Genomic DNA, 11743 nt, shown 5'->3' with positions numbered 1-11743 from the left:
GACCATTCCAAAGTCTTCGAAGGCTTTAGGAGAGGAGATCTGTATATTGTTGATTTCTCTACAGGACCACAACCTGCAGTGTGCTTACTTGCGAAATCTTCAGAAGGCTGGTTATGGCATCGACGACTTGGTCATGCTGGCATGAGGAATCTGCACACGCTTGTGAAGAAGAAGCATTTCATTGGCATTGAGAATATCAAATTCCTCAAGGATCACTTATGCGGAGCTTGTGAAGCTGGAAAGATGACAAAGGCCAAGGATCCAGCGAAGACTATCATGACTACCACTCGACCCTTTGAATTTCTTCACATGGATCTCTTCGGTCCTAATCATTATTCTGCTATGATGAATGATGCATCTCTGTATGGCTTTGTTATTGTTGATGATTATTCTCGGTACACATGGGTACATATTGTCACTTACAAACATGAAGTGCAGGAAGTCTTCAAACGATTCTCCTCGAGGGCTTCAACCAACTTTGGTGTGAAGATCAAACACATCAGAAGTGACAATGGGACTGAGTTCAAGAATTCCGGTCTTGATGGCTATCTTGATGAACTTGGTATTACTCACGAGTTATCTGCTCCTTATACTCCTCAGCAAAATGGCGTCGTGGAGCACAAGAACAGAACCCTCGCTGAAATGGCACGCACTATGCTTGATGAATACAAGACACCTCGTCGATTCTGGATTGATGCAATTCATGTTGCTTGCCACATCATCAATAGAGTATATCTTCATAAATTCTTCAAGAAGACTGCCTATGAACTCCTCACTGACAAGAAACCCAATGTAAGTTACTTCAAAGTCTTCGGTGCTAAATGTTGGATTAGAGATCCTCATCACAATTCTAAGTTTGCACCGAAAGCACATGAGGGTTTCATGCTTGGTTACGGAAAGGACTCGCACACCTACAGAGTCTTCAACAACGTTCTTCACAAGGTTGTTGAAACTGTAGATGTGCGGTTTGATGAAACTAATGGCTTGCAAAGAGAGAACCTACCTTCTGGATAGATGAACCAGCACCTGAGGACTCTATCAAGTTCAAAGCCACTGAGGATGTCATTCCTACTGAAGAATCTGCTGAAGAATTCATTCCAGAACGTGATGAACGTCGAACTGGCGTACCTGAAGAAAATAGTGCTGAGGAAAATGCTCCTGAAGAAAATGCGGATCAAATTCCTTGAATACAACCCACTCATCCTCGTATTGCAAATGAAGTGCAAGTCGAGAAGATCATCAATGACATTCGTGCACCAGGTCCTCTCACACGCTCAAAAGCTTCACACTTATCTAACTTTTGTGGGCATTTCGCTTTTGTCTCTATCACAGAGCCTACTAAGGTAGATGAAGCATTTCTGGAGCCTGAGTGGATTCATGCTATGCAAGAAGAATTACATCAATTCGAGCTCAACAATGTCTGGGAACTGGTCAAACGTCCAGATCCTCCCAAGCACAACATTATTGGCACAAAGTGGATCTACCGCAACAAGCAAGATGAAAATGGCCTTGTAGTGAGGAATAAGGCACGGCTTGTAGCTCAAGGCTACACACAGGTTGAAGGAATTGACTTCGATGAAACTTTTGCACCTGTTGCTAGACTTGAGGCTATTCGCATATTACAGGCTTACGCTAACCATCATGACATTATCTTACAACAAATGGATGTGAAAAGTGCATTCCTCAATGGTAAGATTGAGGAAGAAGTATATGTTGCTCAACCCCCAGGTTTTGAAGATCCAAAGAATCCTGATAAAGTCTTCAAGCACAATAAGGCCCTGTATGGCCTCAAGCAAGCCCCTCGGGCGTGGTATGATACCTTGAAGGAATTCTTCGTGAAGAATGGCTTCAAACCCAGTTCACCCGACCCTACTCTTTTCACTAAGTCTTATGATGGTGAATTGTTTGTGTGCCAAATATATGTTGATGATATCATTTTCGGCTGTACTGACCAATGATATAGTGATGAATTTGCCCATATGATGAGTGAAGAATATCAAATGTCTATGATGGGAGAGTTGAAATTCTTCTTAGGTCTTCAAATTCGTCAACAGCAGAATGGAATATTCATATCTCAGGAGAAATACCTCAAGGACGTATTGAGGAAATTCGGCATGCAAGATTGCAAAGGGGTCAAAATTCCAATGCCCACAAATGGCCATCTATACACTAATGAAAATGGTAAAGACTACAATCAAAAGGTATACGGCTCCATGATTGGCTCTCTATTGTACCTATGTGCATCTAGGCCGGATATTATGCTTAGTGTTTGCATGTGTGCCCGATTTCAAGCTACACTGAAGGAATCACACCATAAGGCTGTGAAACATATTCTTCGATACTTAGCTCACACACCAACACTTGGATTATGGTATCCCAAGGGCTCCACTTTTGATCTCATTGGATATTCAGACTCTAACTATGCTGGCGACCGCGTGGACCGCAAGTCAACATCTGTTACATGTCATTTCCTCGGACAATCTTTGGTCCGTTGGTCCTCGAAGAAACAGAACTGCGTATCTCTCTCCACTGCAGAAGCTGAGTACATTGCTGCTGGATCATGTTGTGCTCAACTACTATGGATGAAGCAAACACTCAAGGACTATGGCATCAACGTGAAGAATGTGCCTCTCTACTGCGACAATGAGAGTGCCATAAAGATTGCTCATAACCCAGTTCAGCACTCGAAGACAAAGCACATCCAGATTCGTCATCATTTTCTTCGTGATCATGTGTTGAAGGGCGATATCTCCATCGACCATGCTAGCACTGAAGATCAGCTGGCCGATATCTTCACTAACCCTTGGATGAGAAGAGATTTAGCAAGTTGCGGTGTGAGCTAAATATCCTAGAATCTTCGAATGTTCTCTGAAATGGACACACATCCTAACACTTATGCTGACTTGATGACTTAGATGCGCAACACACAAAGTAACATTTTTCTTCAATCAATGAAGACTAACCCTCTAAGTGTGAAGAAATTAATGAAGAAATTGACTCCCAGAGCCCTACGACAATTGTACGCGGTGTCTGAAGCCAACTTTCAAATTCTTCAACTTGCAATGTCTTCACTATTTCCGTCGTTTGTCTTCATTTGAATATATACATATATAAGTTTTATGTCCTCTACAGCATTCACTTATTGCTAATTCTTCAAGTTGACTATTTCTGCTAAGTGAATGTGATCGGACCCTTCCCCCTCTATGCCTAAACTCAATCTAATCTTTTCACAAATTCTTCATATGCGTTCGGATTTGAAACTCGTTCAAAATCTTCACTGTGTCCTTGACAGCTGAAGAAATTGCGAACGGTAACTTAAAATTTATTTTATCTGAATTTTCGGCTTTGCCGCTCAAACCGTTCCGCTTCTCACGACAAATACTTATCTATTCACCCACGATCTTACATGATCGCCACCTCACAGTACATGGGTGACACATGTCATGCGAATGAGAAGGGCCCGTGGCACGCTCGTCCTAAATCTTCGGGCGAACATTTTTTTCACTGTGACTATAAATATCCCCTCACCCCTTCCTCACTTCCTTTACTCCACTCGATCTCTCTATCCCGCTCGAGCTTCTCAAACCCTAGCGCCGCCACTACTTCATCGTCGCCGGTGAGGAAGAGCTTAACTGCCTCGACCTCGTCGCCATCGTACTCGCGCCGGCTGCGGAAATCTTCCCTCCGCCGCCATCGTAGCCGTCTTCCTCTGCCAAGTTAGGGCATGGAAGATCTAAACTGACGAACTTCACATCTGTTCTTCTCAGTTTGTCGTGTTCTTCACTTCGGGTAATTAAAAGTTACTTTTAACTGCTCTCTTTGATTCTCAAGTTTTTCTGAAAATCTTCAAAGGTGTTTATTCTTAAATTCCTCACACACATGAACACCTCACAAATCATCTGTTCTTGATTCGTTTCTCTAAGCTATGATTTTCTTCAAGATTCCTCAATTGTGTGGATTTTCAATCTATACAACTCTGGAACCTAAGACAAAGAACGCTTAGTGAAATTCCTCAAGATGCTTCTGGTCAAATTCCTCAAACTTGTTCTTTTGAAAAACCCTCTGAGAACGCATATGACCTCTCCAAATTCCTCGCAACTACACTCTGTTCACAGGTACAAATGTCCGCTGCTGAATCACTAGGTTCTCATCAACTTAACTCATTTGCAGCGTTCCTCGAAGAAAAGTTGCATACTTCTTCAGAGAATTCGATTGTTCAAATTCCTCAACTGAAGAAAATGGCATATGGAAAGAAGCCTGAGGTCATGACTGCGTTTGAGATCCCTGAGGACATTTACGCAGGCTATTGCACACCTGATGAAGCCAAGTTTGGTAAGGAGAACAAGAACCAGCGCAAAGTGCGCATACAGAGGATTGAAAGGAGATGGGCACGAGAGTGGAGGGAGTACAAGTATGTAACTCCCAAGTACATGAAGAAATTCGCACTCAACCCTCCATGCCCAAGACCTCCATTGGCACCAGGCCAATTGGCAGATCCCACCAGCCTCAAGCGCAGTCAGGACTATCCTACTGGATGGGCTAGGCTCCAGGCCAAACTATCCAAGCAAGCAAAAGAAGCAGTGAGGAAATTCAATGAAGATTCTACTGCAGCTGCTAACACTGCTAAGGCCTCTAGTAGTAAGCCCAAGAAGGTTGTGCCTAAGAAGCCCGCTCACAAGCCAAGTTCCTCAGCAATGCCCTCACGGCCAGCATCTTCAAAGCCCTCACGGCCAATTCCACAGTCTGCTCCTCCTCCTCCTCCGACAAAGTCTTCAGCTGCTCCGACAAAATCTTCGGCACCTGTGCATCTTGCCACGTGCCAAAGGACTCAAGGCTTCTCTATTGCCTCAGGAGCATCTGCAAGTTCCTCTGCTGCTCAAAATTCCTCAGCTGGTCCATCTTTGCTGAAGAAAAAGGCCACTGCTGGACGAGGAACTCGCCCAAGTCCTCACAAGAAGCAGGTAGCCTTCCATGTACCATCTGATGATGATGAGGCTGATGATGAAGAACTCGCCAAAATCATCAGAAACAGGCAGGCCAGGGCCGCTAGAGCCAAAGGCAGCAATGTGCCACTGATGTTGGATCCCAAGCTAATCCTTGATTTCATTGACTTATGGCACAAGGACCCCAACACGCCTTTGCCGGAGTTGAACCTCACTCCTGGTCAAAGTCATGTCCTCACTGCCTTCAGTGAGGAAGAAAAATGGAAATTTGAACAAGGCAGAAGTCTGAAGAAAGCGCAGTACAAGAAATAGCGCTACCTCAAGGACAATGTCCTCACTCTCACCCCTGATCAGCTTCTTGCCTTGCAAGCTGAAATCAAGCAAGCGATGAATTTGATCGCTATTATGCTGACTGGAAGGGCGCCAATGTATGTTTCATCAATCTGACAAAGAAATTCACTTCAAGTGTTGCTCCACCTGTGCACATTGAAGTTACTCAGGCTGAGGCATCTGCTCAGCCTACTGAAGAAAATGCCAGCACCACTGATAACGATCAGGCTGCTGAAGACAATGAGAGTGCCAGGGCTGATGACTCCATTCCAGCCTCTAAAGATATTGCCAGGGCATCCACTAGTGGTGCGCCTGGAGAAAGTGAACAAGATAGGGCAACTGCATCAGTTGCGCCTGAGGAAAATGAACTTATGTCCTCTGCACCGTTTGCGCCTACACCAACTCCAATCCTTCCATCTTCATCAAATGCGAAGAAGACCAAGGCTGCAGAACGTGCAGCTATGAAGAAAAGGAAGGCATCAGCTTCATCAAATTCTTCAGCTCCGAAGAAGATGAAGACTCTGATCAGTTCAATTGACAACCCAATTGATGCCGTTCCAGTTTCATCTATGCCATCAAAGGACCTTGTTCCTTTTGATGAAGACTATGTGATTCCTGATGAATCCGATGAAGAAACTCCTTCTACTGCTTCTTCAGAGCAGATGGACGAAAAAATTGAAGTGGACAAGATCTCTTCAACCCCAATCATTTCCTCACCTTTGCCTCAGTTTACTGCTGAAGAGGCAGGTGTTGAAGAAATTGAAGAGGAGGATGTGGACATTGGTTGTACCACTCCGGTCCTCAATGATGAATTTTGGGATAGTCAGCATCCAAACTCCCCAATGTTCACTCCTCTCCAAGATATTCCTCAGTCACCTGCTACCACTGAAGTACAAATGGGATCTGAAGAACCTCATGCAATCCCAAGTGTTCATGATGAAATTCCGGCCACTAGTGTTGAAGAAATTGTCAATGAAGAGTTGGCAACCCAGGCTGAAATTGCTGAAGAGCCTGAAATTCCTCAGCCTGAGGAACCTGAGATTTCGATTCCTAAAGTAGTGCTGCAATTGACAGACACTCCTCAGCCCAAACCCAAGGATCCCTTCTCGAAGAAGCAAAAATTCAAGGCTGGTGATTTCTTCGGCGAGCACGTGTTCTTCACTGACTTCAACCCCTATGACAATGCTCGTCTTAGAAGGAAGCGTTTCTGGACTGCCAGCCAGGCAAACTTCTATTCCTCAGTGTTGTACAACAAGGACAAAGTCTTCGATCATGAGCATATTCCTCATGTGGACATGGAATCCATGTCGTGCTTCTCTCAAGTCCTTAGCATGATTCATGACGCTGGTTTGCTCAATTTCTACTCAGACATAGTTGATTGGAATGAAGAGCTTATTCTTCAGTTCTATGCAACTTTGCATATCACAGGCGATGCTGCTGATGTCAACTCATGGGTGTTGGACTGGATGACAGAAAACACTCATTACAAGGCACCAGCCACTGAATTACTTCGGGCCTTACCAATCAGTCCTCCACCTGACGGTGCTCGCTGTCTATATGATGAACCTGAACTTACTCATCATTATATGCAAGTGCTCATGAAGCCGCTGAAGCCAGGACAAGCTCCAAGGACCAAATTCCTCGTGAAGGAATTGCTCTATGTGCCGAGGACAATCTATCGCATTCTGACAAAGACCATGAGTCCCATCAAAGGCCATGACTCTTCCGATGAAGAAGTCATCGAAATGATGAAGAATATGCTTTTCAATATCATGCATGGCATCCCCATAAATTATCACGATTTCTTCATGAGGACTCTGGCGAATATTGCACTTTCACCATTTGAGCTGAAGCCTTACGCGCCGTGGATCATGAGATTCCTCAGAACAAGGTCTTCACTCAACTACAAGGCATACTTTCAGAATCACCTCAGCTACTTGCCTCCGATTGAAGTCCTCAAGCGGACAATTTCCTCATTCGATGAGAAGGGCAAGTCACCAGCTGTGATCGATGAAGGCATTCGTCCATTGGATGGTCAATTCCGCAAAGCTGCATCTTACTCCACCAATGATGACTCTGCCACACATGATTCTGCTGCTGATGCTCCAAAGTCAAGTCCTCAAGCTACTGATCCTCATGTGATGACTGACCGTGAACTGCTTATAAGTCTTCACCAGAAGGTCGATTGAAATCACAAGTGGGTTAAGCGTCAGTTTGGTTCTCTTCTTCACAACATGACTGCCACACATAATGCAGTGAAGAAAAACCACTACTACCTCCATGAAGTGTTTGATCGCACCTGGGCTATTATGTCACATTTATATGGTGAAGAAGATCTGAAGCAAATGGGCTTCAAGGAACACTTTGACTGGTCCGCTCCTCCTCCGAAGAGATACAAGAAGGTCAAGGTTCCTCCCATGGTGGCCAGCTCATATTCTTCATCGCGCGACACGGACGAGCATGAAGACTTTGACGACACTGCAGCAGGCCCTACAACGACTCAAGACCCTGACAACGCTGGTGCTCCTCCATCTACTTGATATTCTTCAGGGGCGTTAGTCCTTAGTTTCAACCCTTTTGGTCATTCGATGACAAAGGGGGAGAAATTTGAGTTAGTCTTCAAGCGGGTCTATCCTATATGGGCGTTTTTTTTTGCTAAGTTACAACTCTCGTTCTTCTGATGACTTTGCTGGATCGAGTTGTAATCTTAAACTCTATGGCGACCTGATACTTTTGATGTGTTCTCTTCTGCATGCTTTTCCTCATAATGTTAATGCACGCATGCTGAATTACATCAGTCACCATATTTCATCATGCATTTCAAATTCTTCATATTATATATCAAATGCGTGTATGAATTACAAGATATAGGGGGAGATCTCCATGATTATACTCTTCAAGTGTGCATTGCTTCAAAAGCAAATTCCTCACTATGCACATCTTCAGGGGGAGTTCTTCTATATCTTGCAATCAAATTCCTCAATATCAGTATTTACACTTCATATGTTTTTCCCCGTTGAAAACTTAACCTATATTGTCATCAATCACCAAAAAGGGGGAGATTGTAAGTGCATCTAGTGCCCCTTAGTGATTTTGGTGTATTGAAGACTTATAGGTTAAGTGTATGATGTGTTTGTAAGTGTACACAGGTCTATAAGTCTATGAGGAGTTTGATATTTATAGAGAAAGTCGACCCCTAAAAATGAAGTTCTTCATCTGAAGACTTTGGATATCTGAAGACTTTCTGAAGACTTTGACGGTGAAGAAATTGGTGTGACCTTGAAGACTTGGTATTCATCCGAGGAATATGAAGCGTGAAGACTTTTGTTTTCATAGTTCCATTTTCTCTTTCTTGAGTCTTAGGAAACACCGTACTGTTAAAGGGGGTCGAGGAAATACTAAGGAAAGATTTCCATGTGATGCTCAACTCAAAATCCTACACCTACCAATCCCTTCGAGTGAAGCCATTGGAAATCTCATACAGTTTAGTCATATTCTTCAGTGACAAGACGAAGTTCTTCTGGTCTCTGAGAAATTTGTTCTGACTGAGGAGTTAGGAATTCACCAGTGTGAATTGCCTACACGGTGAGGAACATGATAGCTCTGAGAATTTTGATAGTCAAAATTCCGACCGTTGCTGTGCTACGCGCCAGTTATCCCAAAATATCCACCCAACTAACGGTTATATCAGACAAGGGCATTTATGTCTTATCATGTAGAGCTGTTCCCTAGGCTATAAATAGCCGCCCCCCTCAACCACTAGCTGGTTGGCTGCTCTGAGAGAAACTGACACTTGTCATTTGAGAGCAACCCATCCTCCGAGGACTTTGAGCGAAAATCATCAAGTGAGGAAATCCCAAACCCAAACCTAAAAAACCCCAAGTGATTGAGCATCACTGAAGAGATTGATCCTGCGTGGATCCGATGCTTGTTTCCTTTGAAGACTGTGCTTCTTCCAGACGGTTAGGCATCAAGGTCTAGAGCATCCAAGAGGATTTGTGGATCGCCGAGTGACCAAGTTTGTGAAGGTTCGGAAGTCACCTGAAGACTTACCACGAGTGATTGGGCGAGGTCTGTGTGACCTTAGCTCAAGGAGAATACGGTGAGGACTGTGTGTCCGGGACTGGGTGTCCTCGAGTTTAAATACTCAGCCGCTCCAACCAGATGTACAACTGAGACAGCAGTTGGAACTGGTATACACAATCATTGTCTTCACCGAGCTAACTGGTTCTATCTCCTCAACTCTTTCATTTCCTCATGTATGTTGTTGTGTGCATGTTCGTATCTGTTTGAAGACTTTGACTGAAGACTTTCTTAATTTCCTTAGTTCTATTTCTTCAGTCTGATCGTCTTCTTCCTTGTGTTATCCTGTGTCTACGCTTTCTGTACTCTGTGCTTGTCTTCATTTCCTCATGATGACTATGCTTGTGTTCTGTTATGTTCCTTTCTAAGTACTTATTCCGCTGCAAGTAGTTCTTCATTTAGGAATTTCCTCACCAGGAAATTCCTCAGTGAAGAATTCATAAAAATCGCATGTTCACCCCCCTAGTCGATATAACGCACTTTCAGTGTCTGCATCCAGTACTGCATCCTCTAATTTGGTGGATGCACATAGAGAAAATAAATCTCCTTAATTTACTCCATAACCACCCTATTAAATAGGCCTAGTAAAAAACCAGGCGCATGTAGTGGCTGGCGGGCACATGCATCATGCATGCATGGCCAGTCAGCCAAGTCCATGCGCCAGCTCCAATGCAGCAACGCAAAAGAAGAGAGCGGTTCTTGGGAAAAAGCGAGTAGTTAGTGCAGCGGGCCTTATAAACACGAACAACTTGCTCTCCTGCTTCCGTCTCCTCCCCAATTCCCCCCGCTCCCCAATCTTCCTCACTCGTCCGAAAAACCCCACTCACCTTCTTCCTCACTCTTACAGAAAACGCCTGCTCCTCTTCTTCCACTCCTACAGAAATCCCTAGCCCTCCTTCTTCCCCACTTGCACTGCCACTAGGCTCGTCTCTGGCTACTCCACTCAAACCCGTGAGCGCGGCGGGACGCCCACAAGGAAAATGGAGTCGGCTGGCCCCAGCGCCAAGAAGATAAGGCTCCCGCCAGCGGCGACGCCGGTTGTAGATCCCGCACCCGGTAGCGCGGGGAGAAGCGGCGACCCCCCCCCACTCGGATCTGAGGAACCGGTAGAATCTCCGATGGACCGCATCAGCGATCTCCCGGGCGTCATCCTTGAGGAGAACATCTCGCTTCTCCCCACCAAGGATTGCTACCGCACACAATTCCTCTCAACTCGGTGGCGCCCTCTATGGCGCACCGCGCCCCTCAATCTCGACTGTCGTCAGATATCTATCCTTCCTAAAGTTGATCTCCTCAGAGCCATCATCTCTTCTCACCAGCAGGGCCCCGTTCAATGCCTCTACATCCCGACAAGGTACCTGCTATCCATACCCAGCAAGGTGGATGCTTGGCTGACATCCCCTGAATCTGGAAAACTCCAGCTTTGAGTTCTACCATTACCACGAAAGTTTCATACCACGAACATACCAAAAATTCGTGCCCACACCGCCGTTGTCCATCTCATGGTTTTCCTCCTCTCTCCACACTGTCACCTTTGCCCGGTGCCATCTACCAAACGATCTGGTACAAATGCTTCGACTCCCACTGCTAAAAAACTTTCGCTTGTGGTGGTTTATCTGTCGGAGGCCTCACTGCACAACATCATCCACTCCAGTTGCCCTGCCCTGGAGCGCTTGCTGATTGTTTTGGGAATAGAAATTGGTATCAGTCGTCTCAAAATAAAGTCGCCTCACCTTAAAAGCATTGGAATTTGTTTTAAAGGACGGCAGCTCATCATCGAAGATGCCCCTTCACTTGAAAGGTTGCTCCTTCATAATTGTTATATACCTTCAGAAATAACTGTCGTCTCTGCACCCAAACTAGAGACCTTGGGTGTAATTCGTGACCCGTTTAATAATCACAAGGAGTTGGTGTTTGGCTCCTCACTTTTTCAGGTACCGTGTATTATCATCTACACATTTGTAATCATATGATGCACTTTTCATTTGTGCGCATAAGTTTTATATCATCTTGGAGTACACTTTGGGTACTAATATTATGTTATATGCTCAATGAAGAGTTCGTCCATTGATAGCCTATCAATGCTGCTAGATTCTGTCAAGATCGTATATATCAGAATGTATAGTTTTGATTTGGACATAATTATTGGCTTGCTGCGATGCTTTCGATCTCTGGAGAATTTATACATAGAGGTGATGGTTTAGTGCACATTGAAAGCTCGTATATATTGTACTAGAATTAACTGTTCAGCTATCGTTCTTTCGACATACTCTTTTTTCAGACCTTAACTATTTTCAATCTTCATGTCTACTTAGGCAGAACCACATGGAGAAAAACATATAACCAATCGTTGGCGTAATAAGCACAACAATTTCTCAGTTCTCATG

The sequence above is a fragment of the Triticum aestivum genome, chromosome 4B (genome assembly GCF_018294505.1).
Source record: "Triticum aestivum cultivar Chinese Spring chromosome 4B, IWGSC CS RefSeq v2.1, whole genome shotgun sequence".
NCBI lineage: Eukaryota > Viridiplantae > Streptophyta > Magnoliopsida > Poales > Poaceae > Triticum > Triticum aestivum.
Note: the sequence above shows the minus strand (reverse complement) of the source record.